Consider the following 19,564-nt stretch of genomic DNA (forward strand, 5'->3'; position numbering starts at 1 on the left):
CCACAAAAATAAGAATTGCATTTTGTAAGAATTGCATTTTGTAGATGACCTTTAACATAAATTTCAGTACTTTTAACATTATAATCAACCATAATTTAAACAAATTGTATTATAATTTGCGATAAAAATGATACTTACTTCTTATTCCAAGACATAATCTCACTCAGAAAAGTCTTCCGTACTTGCAGCAGCAGTCACTCGCTGGCCGAAGTGACCGAGCGGTTCTAGGCGCTACAGTCTGGAACCGCGCGACCGCGACGGTCGCAGGTTCGAATCCTGCCTCGGGAATGGATGTGTGTGATGTCCTTAGGTTAGTTAGGTTTCAGCAGTTCTAAGTTCTAGGGGACTGATTACCTCAGCTGGTAAGTCCCATAGTGCTCAGAGCCATTTGAGCCAGCAGTCACTGACCACTTAATGCTTGCAGCTGACTGAAACCTACCTAAACGTGAACAACAATGTCTCCTTATCTAAAAGTCATACAACAATAGCCATTCCAAACGCAGGCATTGTTGCCAACGAGAGAAAACAATGACAGGCTGTTCCGTGACATATATGTAACGCTAGGCAGAAATGGGTTGGAGCAGTCATTCGTCTTGATGGCTTGATGGCCACGTATCTGGACATGATCGGTGACCAGGCACAAGGAGAGGACGCGTTGCCATTAATCCACAGTTTTATCTCGATGAGCCCATGACCGCGGTAATCGTATTTGAAGACGGCATTGATCAGTGGGGTAAAACAGTTCCCCAGTAAAGTATAGTGCGCATGTGTAGTGTGCACCGCTACAGCACTGAGCGTTTGAAAATGACTTCGTGAATCAGCGACATTCTTTGCTTTTATGTCTAATGACTATCAGTTTTTCTTCCCATCCACTCGACAAAGGCTAGCTGGCCACTTTTGTGGGTTAGTAGATGGTATTATGCAAGACGCCACAGAGCTACCACTAAATATCAATTTAATCTGCATTCAATAAAAACCTTTGATACGCAGATCGACACCCTATGAGTCAGTTATACTTAACTGCGGGCAAGGAAACCTTGTACAAAAAGGTGGTCCTGCCAAGTGAGTCGTAGTTGAGGTACTTGTTGAAGTTTATAGTTATAACTTATATTAATGGGCTCTTCTCTAAACAACTAACTGAAAGAGTGGTAGATCGGACATTGTTTATTACATAAATATTCCACAAGGTTGACAGAACATAATTAACAAACGTAATAGTTTATCTCTCTCATAATGGAGACGAGTAGAAATCGCAATACGAAATCCATATAACTGAGGGACTAGGAAAATACATGCAGGAACACAAAAAACTGAGTCGTGGTTCTGCCATCGACTGCCAAAATCCACTCCTGGAAATTGAAATAAGAACACCGTGAATTCATTGTCCCAGGAAGGGGAAACTTTATTGACACATTCCTGGGGTCAGATACATCACATGATCACACTGACAGAACCACAGGCACATAGACACAGGCAACAGAGCATGCACAATGTCGGCACTAGTACAGTGTATATCCACCTTTCGCAGCAATACAGGCTGCTATTCTCCCATGGAGACGATCGTAGAGATGCTGGATGTAGTCCTGTGGAATGGCTTGCCATGCCATTTCCACCTGGCGCCTCAGTTGGACCAGCGTTCGTGCTGGACGTGCAGACCGCGTGAGACGACGCTTCATCCAGTCCCAAACATGCTCAATGGGGGACAGATCCGGAGATCTTGCTGGCCAGGGTAGTTGACTTACACCCTCTAGAGCACGTTGGGTGGCACGGGATACATGCGGACGTGCATTGTCCTGTTGGAACAGCAAGTTCCCTTGCCGGTCTAGGAATGGTAGAACGATGGGTTCGATGACGGTTTGGATGTACCGTGCACTATTCAGTGTCCCCTCGACGATCACCAGTGGTGTACGGCCAGTGTAGGAGATCGCTCCCCACACCATGATGCCGGGTGTTGGCCCTGTGTGCCTCGGTCGTATGCAGTCCTGATTGTGGCGCTCACCTGCACGGCGCCAAACACGCATACGACCATCATTGGCACCAAGGCAGAAGCGACTCTCATCGCTGAAGACGACACGTCTCCATTCGTCCCTCCATTCACTCCTGTCGCGACACCACTGGAGGCGGGCTGCACGATGTTGGGGCGTGAGCGGAAGACGGCCTAACGGTGTGCGGGACCGTAGCCCAGCTTCATGGAGACGGTTGCGAATGGTCCTCGCCGATACCCCAGGAGCAACAGTGTCCCTAATTTGCTGGGAAGTGGCAGTGCGGTCCCCTACGGCACTGCGTAGGATCCTACGGTCTTGGCGTGCATCCGTGCGTCGCTGCGGTCCGGCCCCAGGTCGACGGGCACGTGCACCTTCCGCCGACCACTGGCGACAACATCGATGTACTGTGGAGACCTCACGCCCCACGTGTTGAGCAATTCGGCGGTACGTCCACCCGGCCTCCCGCATGCCCACTATACGCCCTCGCTCAAAGTCCGTCAACTGCACATACGGTTCACGTCCACGCTGTCGCGGCATGCTACCAGTGTTAAAGACTGCGATGGAGCTCCGTATGCCACGGCAAACTGGCTGACACTGACGGCGGCGGGGCACAAATGCTGCGCAGCTAGCGCCATTCGACGGCCAACACCGCGGTTCCAGGTGTGTTCGCTGTGCCGTGCGTGTGATCATTGCTTGTACAGCCCTCTCGCAGTGTCCGGAGCAAGTATGGTGGGTCTGACACACCGGTGTCAATGTGTTCCTTTTTCCATTTCCAGGAGTGTATAATTTCAATTGAAATGCCTAATGCTTTATCTGAAAACGCGTCTGCTCCTGCTTTATCACCAACATCTCACTCGCTGCCAGGAATTACCAACATTCATAGGCGAAAATGTCGGTTGCTACTTCAGCTATTGCAGGAGACATCCACATTGCGAGTGTTGTTTTTGGCCAGCACAGGGGTTGAATATCTGGCCACAGTCCATGCCCAACCAATGAATATCTCTACGTCGCAGTCCGGACCAAGAGTACCGTTCCGCTTCTGTCCAGACTGAGAGTACTTTACGGCTTCGCACTTCCGCCCATCCGTATGTCGACGCCAGTTACCTCACGCTGGCTAGATTTCAACACATCGTCTAATCCATGAGTCCGCTGTCTCCTGGAACAAAAGCTTGTTTCGATAACCTCCAAGTATTGGCACCAGTGTGGCGGAGATGCAATTCAGAAGCGGGAGTAGTCTACGAGATAGCATCTCACGTTCACCGCAAGATGCGATCTGCAGTCCTAGGTGCTGCCTAAACTTTCCAGAGGGGTCGTTTTGGTTTGCTAGGCCAGCACCATCTGCTGTATGACGAATTCCCTAGCACGTCTAATTAGCAAGCTAGTACGCTAGACCCGTGATCTAGCGGTAGCGACTTTGATTAGTAATCGAAAAATCCTCGGTATTGGATTCGAATCGAGTCACTCCTTAAATTCTGTTTAGTAATGAGCATTGGCGGACGAAAACTTCCTGCATAAGAAGTCACCAACGTTCTGCCAACTGCCCTTTCAAAAAAGGGCGGAGGAGCAGACAGACGTTTAGGGCACTCTCTTGTCCTGGGGGTGGATAACTGCCCCTAAAGGGGGAAGAATAAGCAGTGCCCAATGGCATGAGGATGCAAAAAGCAATTGAAACCACTATAACGTGTCCCCTCGGGATATGTAGCCTGCCATTTAAATGTGTCATGATGATCTATCCAGTGGGGAAAGATTCCGGATTGGCCCCCATTCTGATCTCCGGGAGAGGACTGCCAAGGAGGAGGTGACCATGAGGAAAAGATTGAATAATCAACGAAAGGATAAAGTTCTATGAATCGGGCCGTGGAATATCAGAAGCCTGAGCGTAGAAGGGAAGCTACAAAATTTGAAAAGGGAAATGCAAAGGCTCAATGTAGATACAGTAGGCGTCAGTGAAGTGAAATGAAAAGAAGAGAAGGATATCTGCTAAGATGACTATAGGGTGATACTAAAAGCAGCAGAAAAGGTATAACAGGAGTCGGATTCATTATCAATAGGAAGTTCGGACAGAGAGTGTATTACTGTGAACAGTTCAGTGATAGGGTTGTTCTTATCAGAATCGACAGCAAACCAACACCGACAACGATAGTTCAGGTATGTATGCCGACGTCGCAAGCTGAAGATGAAGAGATAGAGAGAGTATATGAGGATATTGAAAGGATAATACGAAAATCTAATAGTCATGGGAGACTGAAATTCTGCTGTAGCGGAAGGAGTGGAAGAAAAGGTTACAGAACAATATGGGGTTGTGACAAGGAATGAGAGAGGAGAAAGACTAATTGAATTCTGCAATAAGTTTCAGCTAGTAACAGCGAATACTCTCTTCAAGAATAACAAGAGGAGGTGGTATACATGGAAAAGGCCGGGTGATAGGGGAACATTTCAGTTAGATTACTTCGGGGTCAGACAGAGATACCGATATCAGATACTGGATTGTAAGGGGTGCCCAGGAGCAGACATAGTAGTGATGAAGAGTAGGCTGAAGTTTAAGACATTAGTCAGGAAGAATCAATCCACAAAGAAGTGGGATACAGAAGTGCTAAGAAATGACAAGACACGCTTGAAGTTATCTAATGCTATAGATACAGCAGTAAGGAATAGCTCAGTAGGCAGTACAGTCGAAGAGGAATGGACATCTCTAAAAAAGACCTATCACAGAAGTTGGAAAGAAAAGCATAGGTACAAAGAAGGTAACTGCGAAGAAACCATGGGTAACACAAGAAATAATTCTGATAGATGAAAGGAGGAAGTACAAAAATGGTAGGCGAATCTCAGGAATACAGAAATACAAGTCGCTGAGGAATAAAATAAATAGGAAATGCAGGGAAGCTAAGATGAAATGGTGGCAAGAAAAATGTGAAGAAATCGAAAAAGAAATGACTGTCGGAAGGACAGACTCAGCATACTAGAAAGTCAAAACAACCTTAGGTGACATTGGAAACATGTGTGGTAACATTCAGAGGGCAGCGGGAATTAAACTGCTAAATGGAGAGGAGAGAGCGGAAAGGTGGAAAGAATACATTGAAAGCCTCTGTGAGGGGGAAGATTTGTATGATGTGATAGAAGACAAAACAGGAGCCGATTTAGAAGAGATAGGGGACCCAGTATTAGAATCAGAATTTAAAGGAGCCTTGGAGGGCGTAAGATCAAATAAGGCATAAGCGATAGATGACATTCCATCATAATTTCTAGAATCATTGGGGGGGGGGGGGGGGAAGTCGGAACAAGAAGACTATTCACACTGATGTGTAGAATCTGAGACTCTGGCGACATACTATCTTACTTTCGGAAAAATATCATCCACACAATTCCGAAGACTACATGAGCTGACAAGTGCGAGAATTATCGCACATTCAGCTTATCAGCTTACGCATCCAAGTTGCTGACAAGAAAAATATACAGAAGAATGGAAAAGAAAATTGAGGACATGCTAGATAAGGATCAGTTTTGGTTTAGGGAAGGCAAAGGCATGAGAGACAGAATTCTGACGTTGCGGTTAATAATGGAAGCAAGACTAAAGAAAAATCAAGGCACGTTCACAGGATTTGTTGAACTGGAAAAAGCCTTCGACAATGTAAAATGGTGCAAAATATTTGAAATTCTGAGGAAATATATTATAGAATATGTACAACAACCAAGGGGTATTAGTAAGAGTGGATGACCATGAACGAAGTGCTCGGATTAAAAAGGGTGTAAGACAGAGATGTAGTCTTTCCCCTCTACTGTACAATCTGTACATCGAAGAAGCAACGATGGAAATAAAAGAAAGGTTCAGGAGTGGAACTGAAACTCAAGGTGACACGTTATTAATGATACGATTCGTCGATGACGTTTCTGTCCTGAGTGAAAGTGAAGAAGAATTAGATGATCTGCTGGATGGAATGAGCTATCTAATGAGTTTTGAATATGGACTGAGAGTAAATCGAAGAAACACGAAAGTAATGAGACGCAGCAGAAATGAGAACAGCAAGAAACTTAACATCGGGATTGATGGTAACAAAGTAGATGAAGTTAAGGAATTCTGCTACCTGGGCTGTAAAATAACCAATGATGGGTGGAGCAAGGAGCACATCAGAAGCAGACTAGCAATGGTAAGAAGGCATTCCTGGCCAAGACAGATCTACTAATATCAAATATCTGCCTTAATTTGAGGTATAAAATTCTAAGAACGTACGTCTGGAGTACTGCATTGTATGGTAGCGAAACATGGACTGGGGAATACCGGAACAGAAGAGAACTGAAGCATTTGAGATGTGATGCTACAGACGAATGGTGAATATTAGGTGAATTGTTAAGGTAAGGAACGAGGAAGTTCTGCGTAGAATCGGGGACGAAAGGAATATGTTGACAACACTGATAAGGAAAATGGACAGAATGATAGTACATATGTCGCGAAATGAGGGATTGACTTTCATGGTACTAGAGGGAACTGAAGAGGGCAAAAACTAGAGGAAGACAGAGGTTGGAGTACATCCACCAAATAATTGAGGATGTAGGTTTCAAGTGCTACTCTGAGATGAAGAGGTTGGCACAGGAGAGGAATTCTTGGCTAGCCACATCGAACCAGTCAGAAGACTGATGAACCAAAAAAGAAGAATCCTGCTGTGGCTTCGGCAAGATATTATCTGCACCTGAGAAGAATCTCATGACAGGTCCTGAGCGCGACGCCAGACACGATAGCCCGGCGTGTAATCAACGTCCTGCGAGAGCGCTCATTATTATGGGATAGTAGTGGGGGAACGGGGGTTCGGACTACCCATATTTCTTGCACACTTATCTGAGGTTCCAAGTAATCACCGTGCAGGCACACACTAGAATACTGGATCGTTTTGTCGCTAGTGACCTACCACCGGCCGTGTCGAGCCACAGAAATTGTACTAATATGACCCCACATGCAAACGATTTTCAAGTAATGGAAAACATTTTGTTAGGGAGAAATTGTCACTTTTGCAGTCATCATCTAACATTCAGTTGCGTATGACTGCGAAATGTCATGATGTTGTTTAAAGAGATAACTCCTTTTTTATTAGTAATTGTGGATTAAATCCTGATTATTAGATTCATCAAGCCCTTTTACATGTTGTTGCCCAACAGTATCGTGAAAATGTTTGAACTGATAGGCTATAAAATTTCCACTGTCCCAGGTAACAAAGTAAAAACACTATTACCAGTGAGGAAATTTACTTTTTATTGCTATGAAATTTTTGATAACAATCCAGTAAATAGTACATTCAGATTTTACATGATAATTGACCTTTAATCAGGGCTTAAGGACCTTCACGTGTTCTGCAATTACGTCTGTTACACAGTTCATACTTAACGTCTTTCGCTCTGCCGTTCTTCGTACCACAAAAACTACAGCGCCCTGCTCTAGCAATATTGTATTTAGGGATGTTTTGTACGGGTGTAGCTTGAGGTTCTTTTCCCAAAATATGACTTTGTCATCGAACCATCGACTGTCACAACTATTTCAAAATGGTCATCAATGTACCTATCTTCAAATATTTCATGGCATCCACATTCGCCTCCTCCTTCAACATCGATTCCATCTTCACAGTAATGTATTCTGAGAATCTTCTCATCAGATAATGCTTTACTTTTACCCGCAATTTTCAGCATGTGAAAATAATAATCTATGACTCACCTCTTCAACCTCCAAATTTACCCCCTGAACTACTACTGCATCCATTTTGAAGAAACTTTCTCGTTGGGTGGAAGCTTTGCGGGATAAGAGCCTCTCAAAGGTATGAGGGTGGGGGTCGAAAAGAAGCGTACTCACCACCCACAAATACGCTGACTATATTCATCCAGTATCTCAGAATTAGAGTACTTAGCAAATTGCAACAAACTTTACACATGATTCTAAACCTTTACGAAACATTTTCTCACTGACACCCTTCAACAAACTAACAAAGAAAACAGATTCAGTTCCATACAATATTTTCGCTGTTCATGCAATAAAATTGCAGCATAAGGTGTAACGTTTTATGTTTATTATATCTTTACTACTAAGTCGATTTGCAACACATTGTTCATACAGTATTCACGTACCTGCAAAATATATTCGGGAGATACGACGTCAAAAACATTGAGATGCGCGAAAAACTAGATTTCCTTAAAACGAAGTAGCAATTACCCAGATTATACTCGTCCAGAATTTCCAAACGAGACTTCCAGCAAACTTTAAGCATAATTTCAAACCTTCCCTATAAATTTTCTCGCTTACATTTCTAAGGTCAAATATTTAATACATTAACTCATCTGTAATGTAATGAGAAGTATGAAACTCTCTTGTCCAGTGGGGTTCGCGTCTTTAAAAGATCGGGAGTTTACTGATTACTTACTATTTTGAGAGAAGCACTGTGTAGATATCCACCTATTTCTCATAGGGGAGGGAATGAAAATCCGCGACGTTGAATCATAGCTGAGGAACACCTGGAGCACCTTCAACGAAATTCGTTAGGCACACGACTTACCAGTTTTTAAGACGTACTGTGGGATTAAGACTCCCTACTGTCACTAGGGGCGGGAATGTGGCTGAGAACGGCTGAGGTCAAAAATGTTCGACAACAACATTTTGATATATATTTCCTGTACTAGTACACTTCGAATTCTTTTAAGAATATGAAGTGCAATTTTTTTCTCCTTTTTCCTGTTCAGTGTGTCAGCCAGGTCGTGAGTATGAGTACAGTAGTGAACCAATAATTTTGTCAACGTGTTTCTGGTCCTAAGAGCAAACCAAATGGAGAAATACAGCAGATATATTTAATATACTCAGGCGTGTGTGTGTGTACAATATCTGTTACAGATACATGGTTTCAACATCTCCTCCCAAGATGCTAAATCGATTTCAGTCCAATTTGGTAAACAAACTACTTACTTCCAGGAAAGGAATACTGTGTAGATAGAAACCACCAGTCTTCCATTCGGCTGGGTTGGAGGTGGTAACAGGGTGGTGGACAGAGAAGGGGGGATGTACGTGGGCAAGGAATGGGGAGATGAGGAGATGGATAGGGAGTGGGAAGGAGTATGGAGGAAGAGATTGAGATAGATGTGATAGGAGGAGATAGACACGGAGAGGGGACGATAAAGGAAGGGGTGAGGAGGAGACGGACTGTCACTCACGAGATGCAACGCCTAACTCTCCGTAACACGAGTTCCCATTTCTACTCCTGTCGATAATGAAATCCCTATTACAATGTTATTGTGTTCTGAGTAAAAGTAAGGAACTTGTAGCATCCTGGATTAAGTGCAGGACACCAACTTATGTTAGTCAATACTACAGAAAAACAGCCAAAGTTGGAAATTTCTCTTTTATTTACTTGATAACTTGTTTCAGGCAGGGACTCATTTTCACTTCATCCAGCAATCAAAATGGTAGTTCCCAAATATAAGAACCAAGTCACGATATAAATATTAGTTTGATTTGGTTCTTATATTTTGGGAAATATCCGACCCGAAACTCAAGTAAATAAAAAATAAATTTCCAGTTTTGCCTGTATCTCCATTGTATTGAGTAAAAATAACTTTACCGAATCCATACAAAACTTATCAACGTAATATACAAAATATTTACACGTTTTGTTGAAAATATATTACCATTTCCTCTACGATTACACATGTATGAAATGAATACTGGAATCCATTAATATTGCGGTAAAATTTTGGCTACCAACATGTAGCACCAAGATTTGTACTAGGTTTAGGACACTGAAATTGCCCTGGCCACCAACAGATGGGGTGAAAATGCTATTTTTGGCTTACGGCCAAACCTTTATCTCGCTCGCCCTTTTAACTTCGGAAAATAAATAATAAATGGACCGTAAAACATAAAATTTGAAGCCGCTACTGCGCAGTGTGCTGCATCGCTACAGCCTCTACCTTCATAAAAGAAACAATGAGTGGGAGAGCACAGTATCTGACCGTAATTTACCATGGACGAAACAACGACGGTAATAGTATATCAGTAAGTTATTATTTGCTGCTATTACATTTAGCTGAATAATTCGTATCAAAATGTTGCTTCCCCTGGAAATCATGTGTTAACGGAAAAGCATATAGCCGTTCAGCTAGTGGCGCACCAAATATAAAGAGAGACTCTTGCGACTACAGTGATAGTTACAGGAGTTCGTGCCTGCGTGCGCCTGATTTGCCTGCCCGCCGCAGACGTGTTTGCGATCGGCGGCGGTGTAAGGCAGGAAATATGCCGGCCCGACCTCGCGGCCAGCCCGGGCACGCGAGTTTACTGGACGACGGGCCGGCGGCGATAACCCTGCATCACCGGTGTTTACCGCTGGGCCCCTTGGAGCCGCTAACGAGGACCTGGTAACCTGGTTACTCCGGGGCCCTCCGGAATCTGAGTTACGGTAATTGCCACGCGGAATCGAAAATGAGTTTTTAATTGCCGGACGATAGGGCGCAGCAAAGAGCTTAATTTAACCCGGACAGCGAAGTAATGAACGTAGCGCAGTCCTTAATGACCAGTTGTGTATGAGCTACTCTTGGCCAACGTCGCTTTGTCCTCGCTCGTGCAGCCAGGAACAGCCCGAGTTCCATCGTAGCGCGGTGCGAAATTCTTGCGGTAATATTCCGTTGACGTTGCAAGCGCCCGTGAAAGCGTTGTTGCAACATTTGCATCCCTCCACTGGGCTGAACGACATGGCTGGACGTAATATCCAATATACTGGAACTGTCCACGTTGTGCGTTTCATTGTAATGCTATGAAAGGAGTACCGTGGATAGAAACATACATACGGAAAACAGCAATGTTCGTGGTACATATAATGCACAAGGCCCTCAGTTACTAATAAATATGTTTAAAATCTCGGTATTCTCCTTCACTTCTCGCCATTTAAGACCCTGCATCAAATACAGAAGTTATTTCTTGATGTATTAATGTATGTCCCGTCGCCAACGGCCTACACCAAATGTTCAAATGTGTGTGAAATCTTATGGGACTTAACTGCTAAGGTTATCAGTCCCTAAGCCTACACATTACTTAACCTAAATTATCCTAAGGACAAACACACATACCCATGCCCGAGGGAGGCCTCGAGCCTCCGCTGGGACCAGCCGCACAGTCCCTGACTGCAGCGCCTAAGACCGCTCGGCTAATCCCGCGCGGCCGGCCTAAACCGTTACTTGTCCGGTCACCAAAGTCAAGCCCACCGCAGTGGCCACGCGGTTCTAGGCGCTGCAGTCCGGAATCGCGCGACTGCTATGGTCGCAGGTTCGAATCCTGCCTCAGGCATGGATGTGTGTGATGTCCTTAGGTTAGTTAGGTTTAACTAGTTCTAACTTCTAGGGGACTGATGACCGCAGATGTTAAGTCCCATAGTGCACAGAGCCATTTGAACCATTTGAACCAAAGTCAAGCATAAACGGGCGTGGCCCTTATTGAAATGGGAAATCGGATGGGTACTTCATGTGCTGTTTGCAATTGTGCCTTTCCCTGTTCGATAAAGAGGAGAGGAGGTGATGTGGTGAAGATCGTAGTCACTGGACTCAGCACCGATGCTCTGGATTAAATTCCAAACCTCTCTACACTTATACATAGTGCCCATGTGACACCTCGACGGTTGTCCGTTTGTCGGATGTCGGATGGAGACGTTCTCGGTTGTCCCGTTGGTGATATTACACAGCAGCAGGCTATTTACTGACAAGGGTTTTCACCCTCTACCATCTGAAACGTGTATACAATGCAAACATGACTCCGCTGTATACACACACCCATTACAGTCATCTACACGTAACTGGTACACTTAACACGCAAATCTCACATATCAAAAAGGAAAGAAGCTTTTCGAATTGGCTCTGGCTCTGAGCACTATGGGACGACATCTGACGTCATCAGTCCCCCAGAACTTAGTACTACTTGAACCTAAGGACATCACACACATCCATGCCCGAGGCTGGATTCGAACCTGCAAATGTAGCAGTCGCGCGGTTCCGGACTGAAACGCCTAGAACCGCTCAACCACCGCGGCCGGCTTTCGAATTTGATGGCCACAAGTACCCTCGGGTTCTTCTAACAAATCGTGCCATATGGCTGTACTTTTTACCAATTTCCGTCTTAAAGTATGTGTTTTTCTTATTCTTTTCTTCGCTGATCCGTGGAGTAGCTCATTGGAGTTTCGTCACAGATTAGTGAGTTAGGTGCATTTTCCATAGACCATTTCAACGATTCTTTTCTCGAAATGATAAGGAACGAGGGACACGGGATTCGTGTACATAATTAGTAGTAACATTGATGAACATATTATTATTTTTAGTTCTACTCATCCAACTACACTATCTTTTCCTCTCTCTCTCTTTCTTTTTGCTGCCTTCCAGTTTTTAAGCAGATACTCGTCAATGGAATAGAAGGAGCTGTCCAGGGGAAATGATCTTATATTAGATTTAAAATTGGTTTCGCTACCTGTCACACATTTTATGTTATTGGGAAAATGCTCAAAAATTTGGTTGCTGAATACTGAAATCCTTTCTGAGCCACTGACAACTTTAACAATGGGTAATAAATATCAGTTTCCCTAGAGTGTTTTAGGTATGTACATCATTGTTCTTCTAAAATTGTGGTGTATTTCTTTTTGACGAGTTTCATTTGCGAATATATGTACAACGTCCAGCTCCTTGAGAGGTATCTACATGACGTTCGCGGCTTAAAACCACATATTACTCTTGCTGCTTGCTTTAGTGCAATCAACACACTTGCTTTCTAAGTGATGAGTTACCCCAGAGACTATTTCGTACGACACTGTTGAGTAGAAATATGCAAAATATGTCAGGAGGTTAGTTTCCTAGATTAGCAGTTGTACAAAGATCAAAAGTACCTGAACTTAATAATTGTTTCAGAAGCTTATTAATATGCTGCTTCCAGTTCATGTTTTCGTCAATAGGTACACCGAAATATCTGGAGCATTCTGCCCTACTTATTGACTCCTGCTGATGTGCTACATGAATTGTTGATGTGCCTGTTTGTTGTAAAGTACTGAATATACTGTATTTTTTTCAAAATTTAGGGAGAGTCAGGTTTCATAGAACCAGTTAATAATTTTTTGGAAAAAAAACATTTATCAACTCTTCCATTCCTTTCTCTCTAATGAGATGTATTATAGCCTTGTACCATCTTCTAAAAGTACCGATTTTGCTTGTTGAATGTTAAGTGGGAAGTCATTCACATATTTGATGAGTAGGAGTGAACCCAAAACTAAACCCTCAGGCACTCACTTTGTAACTCTTTTTTTTCCAGTCACTATTATTTTCTAGCTTTGCGATATTGTTTGAATTATTCAGTGCAACATTTTGCATTTTGTTTGTTAAGCATGATTCAAACTAGCTTTGCTTGGAACCTTCAGTTTCATAAAACTCAACGTCTTTTCTACGAGATTGTCATAATCTGCACAATGAAATGCCTTGGAAAGATCACAAAAAATGCCAACTGGTGACATACTATTATTTTACACTTGTATTATTTCATGAACGAATTTACTACCAGCATTCTTAGTCGGGCAATGTTTCTCGACTCCAAATTGTGATATGCTAAGTGTATTGCTTCCACCCTTCAGTGAGTTTCTCTGTCGAATATTTAGGAAAAAGATGTCAGTAAGGAAACTGGACGATAATTGTTGAAGTCTGTCTTGTCCCCTAAGGAATAAAGTGGTTTAATACTTACATATTTTAAAATGTCATAAAAATTCCCTCTGCCACTGATGCGTTGCATATATCGCTAAGAACATTATTTATTAAAACTATATTTCAGATGAAGACTCCCAACTAGGACCTTAGCATTTCATGAGCAAGTGCTCTACTGTCTGAGCTATATGCAACCCATAACCCCTCCTAACAGTTGTGCTTCCTCCAAAGGTTCTTCTTCTACCTTCCAGACTTCACAGTTCTCCTGTATACGTTGTGGAATATACACTCCTGGAAGAAATGGATTAGCAGCAGCGTAGACGATTATTAGAAGATTGAAACTCCACTCTGCAACCGGAATGTGCATTGATTTGGTACTTCTCCAAGGATTACAACTGTGTGCCGGACAATATCTACATCTACATCTATATGTTTACTCCAAAAGCCACCTGATGTGTGTGGCGGAGGATACTTCGAGTACCTCTATCGGTTCTCCCTACCATTCCAGTCTCGTATTGCTCGTGGAAGGGAAGATAGTCTGTATGCCCCTATGCGGGCTCTAATCTCTCTGATTTTATTCTCATGGTCTCTTCGCGAGATATACGTAGGAGGGAGCAACATACTGCTTGACCGCCGGCCCACTGAGTCAAATATTTAAGCACTACTAACAGCTTACCAGTGAAGGACAGCGATGAAATATACACTGGCGGGAAAAAGTCCAACACCCAGGATGAATTAATGCAGAGTAATGTAACTTCGCTAATTCATTCGTCTTGGTAACATAAATCACTAACGTATCAGGATCACAGGTTAATGAAGTGTTGGAAAAGCCACTGACAAGTGCCACATTAATAACCGGTGTAACAGCTAGAATGTTGAATGCAACCAAGGAAATGGGTATGCATTACATCATAAGGGTGCCGGATGTCTGTTTGTGGGGTGAAGTTCCAAGCCAGTTGATCTTGACTGGCCAATACAGGGCCAGTGGATACTGGTTGTGGATGATGGTAGAGTTGGTGTCCAATCATGTCTCATATGTGCTCGATTGGAGATGGATATGGCGATTGAGCAGATCAAGGCAACATGTCGACAATCTGTAGACTATGTTGGGCTACGACAGTGGTATGTGGGAGTGCTGTTCATGAATGGCAGCACAACAAGACAAATTACCTCACTGAGAGGCAAATTAACAGTAGTGGTTTGTGGTGTAACCACTAGGGTGCTTTTCTTATACAAACAGCACCCCAGTCCACAGTTCCAGGTGTAAGTACAGTGTGTCTAGGCTGCAAGCGGGTTTGCTGGAGGTGCTAGCCTGGTTTCCTTCTAACCAATACACAGCCATCACTGGCACCAAGGCATAACCGGCTATCGTCAGAAAACACCGCAGACCTCCACTCTGTTCCTCAGTGAGCTCTTGCTTGATACCAGTAGTGTCATACGTAGATGGATGATCCCATACTAAGACCATTTAGCATTGTTGTCGAAGTTTTTCAAGATAGCAGCTCACTGCTTGGGGTTCTCCCACTTCCTCTCCATGGGGTGTAGATGTCGCTATGTTCTGAGACCACCACACCCACTCCCCCCCCTCCTACACTTCCCCCTCTCTACCACTTTCCCACCCCATGTCACCACTCCCCCACTCCTCCCCCCATCCCCGCTTGTGAATTGACAGGAAGAAGGGTCAGTCAGTGCTGAGCTGCTGCAGACGAAAGATGTAAGGCACGGTCTATATTTAGGTATTTATTTTTGGAGGAAATGTCTTCTTGGTGGTGGTATCTTGTGGCCAAAATGTCCTACACCAGCCCCCCAACCACTCTAACCCTCTCTACTGCCCCGCATCACGACTTTTTCCTATGGTGTGTGTTTGTGTACATGTTCGCCACTAAGTTTGCACCAGAGGATGCTCGAAACTATCCTACAGCTGGACCCACTTCCTGCTGCTTCTCCACATGAGCCCCATGTTTTTATGATTGCTTGTCTGAGTTCTCACCTTGCTGTGCGCCCTAGCTGAAGATTCCACTCTTTATAGGCGGGACATCGAGAAACAGCACCCGTGGTCTAGGCATATTGTCTTTGATTCATAATCAGAAGGTTTTTGGTCCCAGGTTCGATTCCTGCCGCTACTTAAATATTGATTAATAATCATATCTAAAGTCTGAAGACTTCTGGCGTAAGTATTCGCCCCTCATTCTGCCAACGGCCTTGTCAAAGAGGGCGGAAGCGTGGACAGAGTTTCAGGGCACTCGCTTGTCCTAGGGGAGGCAAACTGTCCCTAAAAACGGATGAATCTGCAATTATCCACGGCATAAGGTTACAAAAGGCAATGGAAACCACTGCATTAAAGATACATAAGGTGTATCTACACGACATGCGGACTGTAATTGAAGAAGTGTCATGATGATCTCTCCATTGGCAAAAGATTCTCGACTAGTTTCCCATTTGGATCTCCGGGAGGAGACTGCCAAGGGGGAGGTTAACATGAGAAAAAGACTGATTAATCAATGGAAGCATAACGTTCTACGAGTAGGCGTGCGGAATGTCAGAAGCTTGAACGTGGTAGGAAAATTAGAAAATCTGGAAAGGGAATTGTAAAGGTTCAATCTAAATATATTAGAGATCAGTGAAATGAAGTGAAAAGGAGACAAGGATATCTGATCAGGAGAGCATAGGGTATTATCAACAGCTGCAGAAAATGGTATAGGTGGAGTGGGATTCTTTGTGAGTGGGAAGGTAGGGCAGAGAGTGTATAACTGAACAGTTCAGAGATAGGGTTATTCTTACCAGAATCGACAGCCAACCAACACTGACAACGATAGTTCAGGTATACACGCCGACGTCGCAAGCTGCAGGTGAAGAGATAGAGAAAGGATATGACGATATTGAAAGGGTAATAGAGTATGTAAAGGCATATGAAAATCTAATATTCGTGGGAGACTGGAGTGCTGTTATAGGGAAAGATGTAGAAGAAAAGATTAAATTATGATATGGGGTTGGGACAAGGAATTAGAGAGGAGGAAGACCAACTGAGTTCTGTTACAAGTTTCAGCTAGTAATAACGAATATTCTATTCAAGAATCACAAGACAATGAGGCATACTAGGAACAGGTCAGGTGATAAGGGAAGATTTTAGTTACATTGCATCATGTTCAGACAGAGATTCCGAAATCAAATACTGGATTGTAAGGCGTATCCAGGAGCAAACGTAGTAATGATGAAGAGTAGGCTGAAGCTTAAGAGATTAGTCAGGAAGAATCAATACACAGAAGTACCAAGGGATGACAAGAAACGGTTGAAGTTCTGTAAGATACTGTAATAAGTAATAACTCAGTAGGAAATACAGTTGAAGGGGAATTGATGTCTCTAAAAAGGACCATCATAGAAGTTCTGAAGGATAACATAGGTACAAAGATAGTAAATGGGGAAGTACGAAAAAGTTCTGAGAAACTCAGAAATAGAGAAATAAAAGTCGCTGAGGAATGAAATAGATAGGGAGTGGAGGGAAGCTAATACGAGATGGCTGCAGGAGAAATGTGTACCAGACATCGAAAAAGAAACGATCGTCGGAAGGTGAGACTCAGCATGCAGAAAAATGAAAACCACCTTCGGTGACATTAAAAGTAAGGTTGATAACCTTAAGAGTGCAACAGGAATTCCACTGTTAAATGCAAAGAGAGTGGATAAGTGGAAAGAACACATTGAAAGCCTCTGTGAGGGGGAAGATTTGTCTGATGTGATAGAAGAAGAAACTGGAGTCGATTTACAAGAGATAGGGGATGCAGTATTAGAATCAGAATTTAAAAGAGCTTTGGAGGACTTAAGATCAAATAAGGCAGAAGGGATAAGTAATACTCCATCAGAATTTCTAAAATCATTGGGGAAAGTGGCAACAAAACGACTACTGACGTTGGTGTGTGGAATGTATTAATCTTGCGACATACCATCTAACTTTCGGAAAAGCGTAATCCACACACTTCCGAAGACGGCAAGAGCTGACAAGTGCGAGAATTATCTCACAATCAGCTTAATAGCTCACGCATCCAAGTTCCTGACAAGAATAATATACAGATGAATGGAAAACAGAATTGAGGATGTGCTGTATGACGATCAGTTTGGCTTTAGGAAAGATAAAGGCACGAGAGAGGCAATTCTAACTATGCGGTTAGTAATTGCAGCAACACTAAAGCAACATTAAGACACGTTCAGACCATTTGTAGTCCTGGAAAAAGCCTTCGACAGCGTAAAGTGGTGCAAGATGTTCCAAATCCCGAGAAAATAATGGTAAGCTATAGGGAGAGACGAGTAATATACAATGTGTACAAGAGCCAAGAGGGAATAATAGTGGAGAATTACCGCAAAATCAGATTAACAGCTCATGGAAACAAGTTGCTTACAAGAATAATATACAGAAGAATGGAGAAGAAATTGAGAAAGCGCTAGATGACGATCGGTTTGGCTTTATGACACGTAAAAGCTCGAGAGAGGTAATTCGGACGTTGCAATTAATAATGGAAGCAAGACTAAAGAAAAATCACGACACGTTCATAGGATTTGTCGACCTGGAAAAAGCGTTCAACGTTGTAAAATGGTGCAGGATGTTCGAAATTCTAAGAATAGTAGGGGTAAGTTATGAGGAGAGAAGGTTCATATACAATATGTACAACAGCCAAGAGGGAATAATAAGAGTGGACGAAAAAGAACGAAGTGCTCGATGATGTAGCCTTTCGCCCCTTCTGAAAAATCTGTGTATCGGAGAAGCTGTGATGGAAATAAAAGAAAGGTTCAGGAGTGGAATTAAAATTCAAGGTGAAAGGATATCAATGACACAATTCGCTGATGACATTGCTATTGTGGGGCAGCGGGTGGAAATTATACCTGTTAATTATATGTAGAATGTAATGTAGAGAAGATGCATTTTCTGGCCGATTAACCATATGTGGGGCGGCGGGTGGAAATTTATTGTTTATAAATAATGTTCCTATTATTTATGCTGTCTTTTGCCGTTCTCAGCACTGGCTCTCTAACTATAATATTGGCAACCAGAAAGTGATTAGCAAAACGTGAAGCCTGTAATTAGAATTCATAGTGCCCACTTCATCTGAGAAATACACTTATAGCTCCAGCTTATAGCTCTGAGGAATTAGGAGATTGTCTGGGGTTCATAATCAAAAACGATCCTGTAAAAACGTTTGCTATATTCTGAAAGTCACAGATCAAAAAAAAAAAAAAAAAAAAAAAAAGAATCCACACAATACAACTACCAGAGCAGTCCAGAGTCTAATGCGCTGATGCAACTATAACTGTCCAAATTAAATGTATAAGTGAATGCTCACCATAATTTGATGATAATGTTCATCAAACGCCACGCTAAATAATGATAGAATGTCTGCCCCATGGCAGCACGTGAAAATACGACATACGCAAACTGAAGATATATCATTAAAGTTATCCCAGAATTAACACTTCACTCGAAAACGATTTCATGGTTACACGTATCCCGAGTAACTTATTACGGCCTCCGAGGCTGTTTATAGCAATGATACCGACGCGACGCGACTCCCGGCACAGGTGGTGTGCTATTCAGCGTCTGGAGAGAACTGGGGCCTTACTCTCTCGCGCAGCGTTCTTATATATAAAGCCGCGGTGCGGACGGCTAAGGGAACGCCTGATCAAATAGGCTCTCCCGACTAGCCGCTGGGCTAGTAATGCACCACTTTAAGTTATTGAATAAATCATTGCTTCCTTTTCTGATGGCCTATGAAGCTCTTTGTGATTATAGCGGATCTACCTTGTACGTAAATTTAAACATCCTAGCCTTATTTAATCGCCTACTTAATCTATCTTGCTTCCTTAATTTTTAAGACTAAAACCCGAACATCATGAATTTTAACTAAAAT

This window comes from Schistocerca americana, chromosome 2 (genome assembly GCF_021461395.2).
Source record: "Schistocerca americana isolate TAMUIC-IGC-003095 chromosome 2, iqSchAmer2.1, whole genome shotgun sequence".
Lineage (NCBI taxonomy): Eukaryota > Metazoa > Arthropoda > Insecta > Orthoptera > Acrididae > Schistocerca > Schistocerca americana.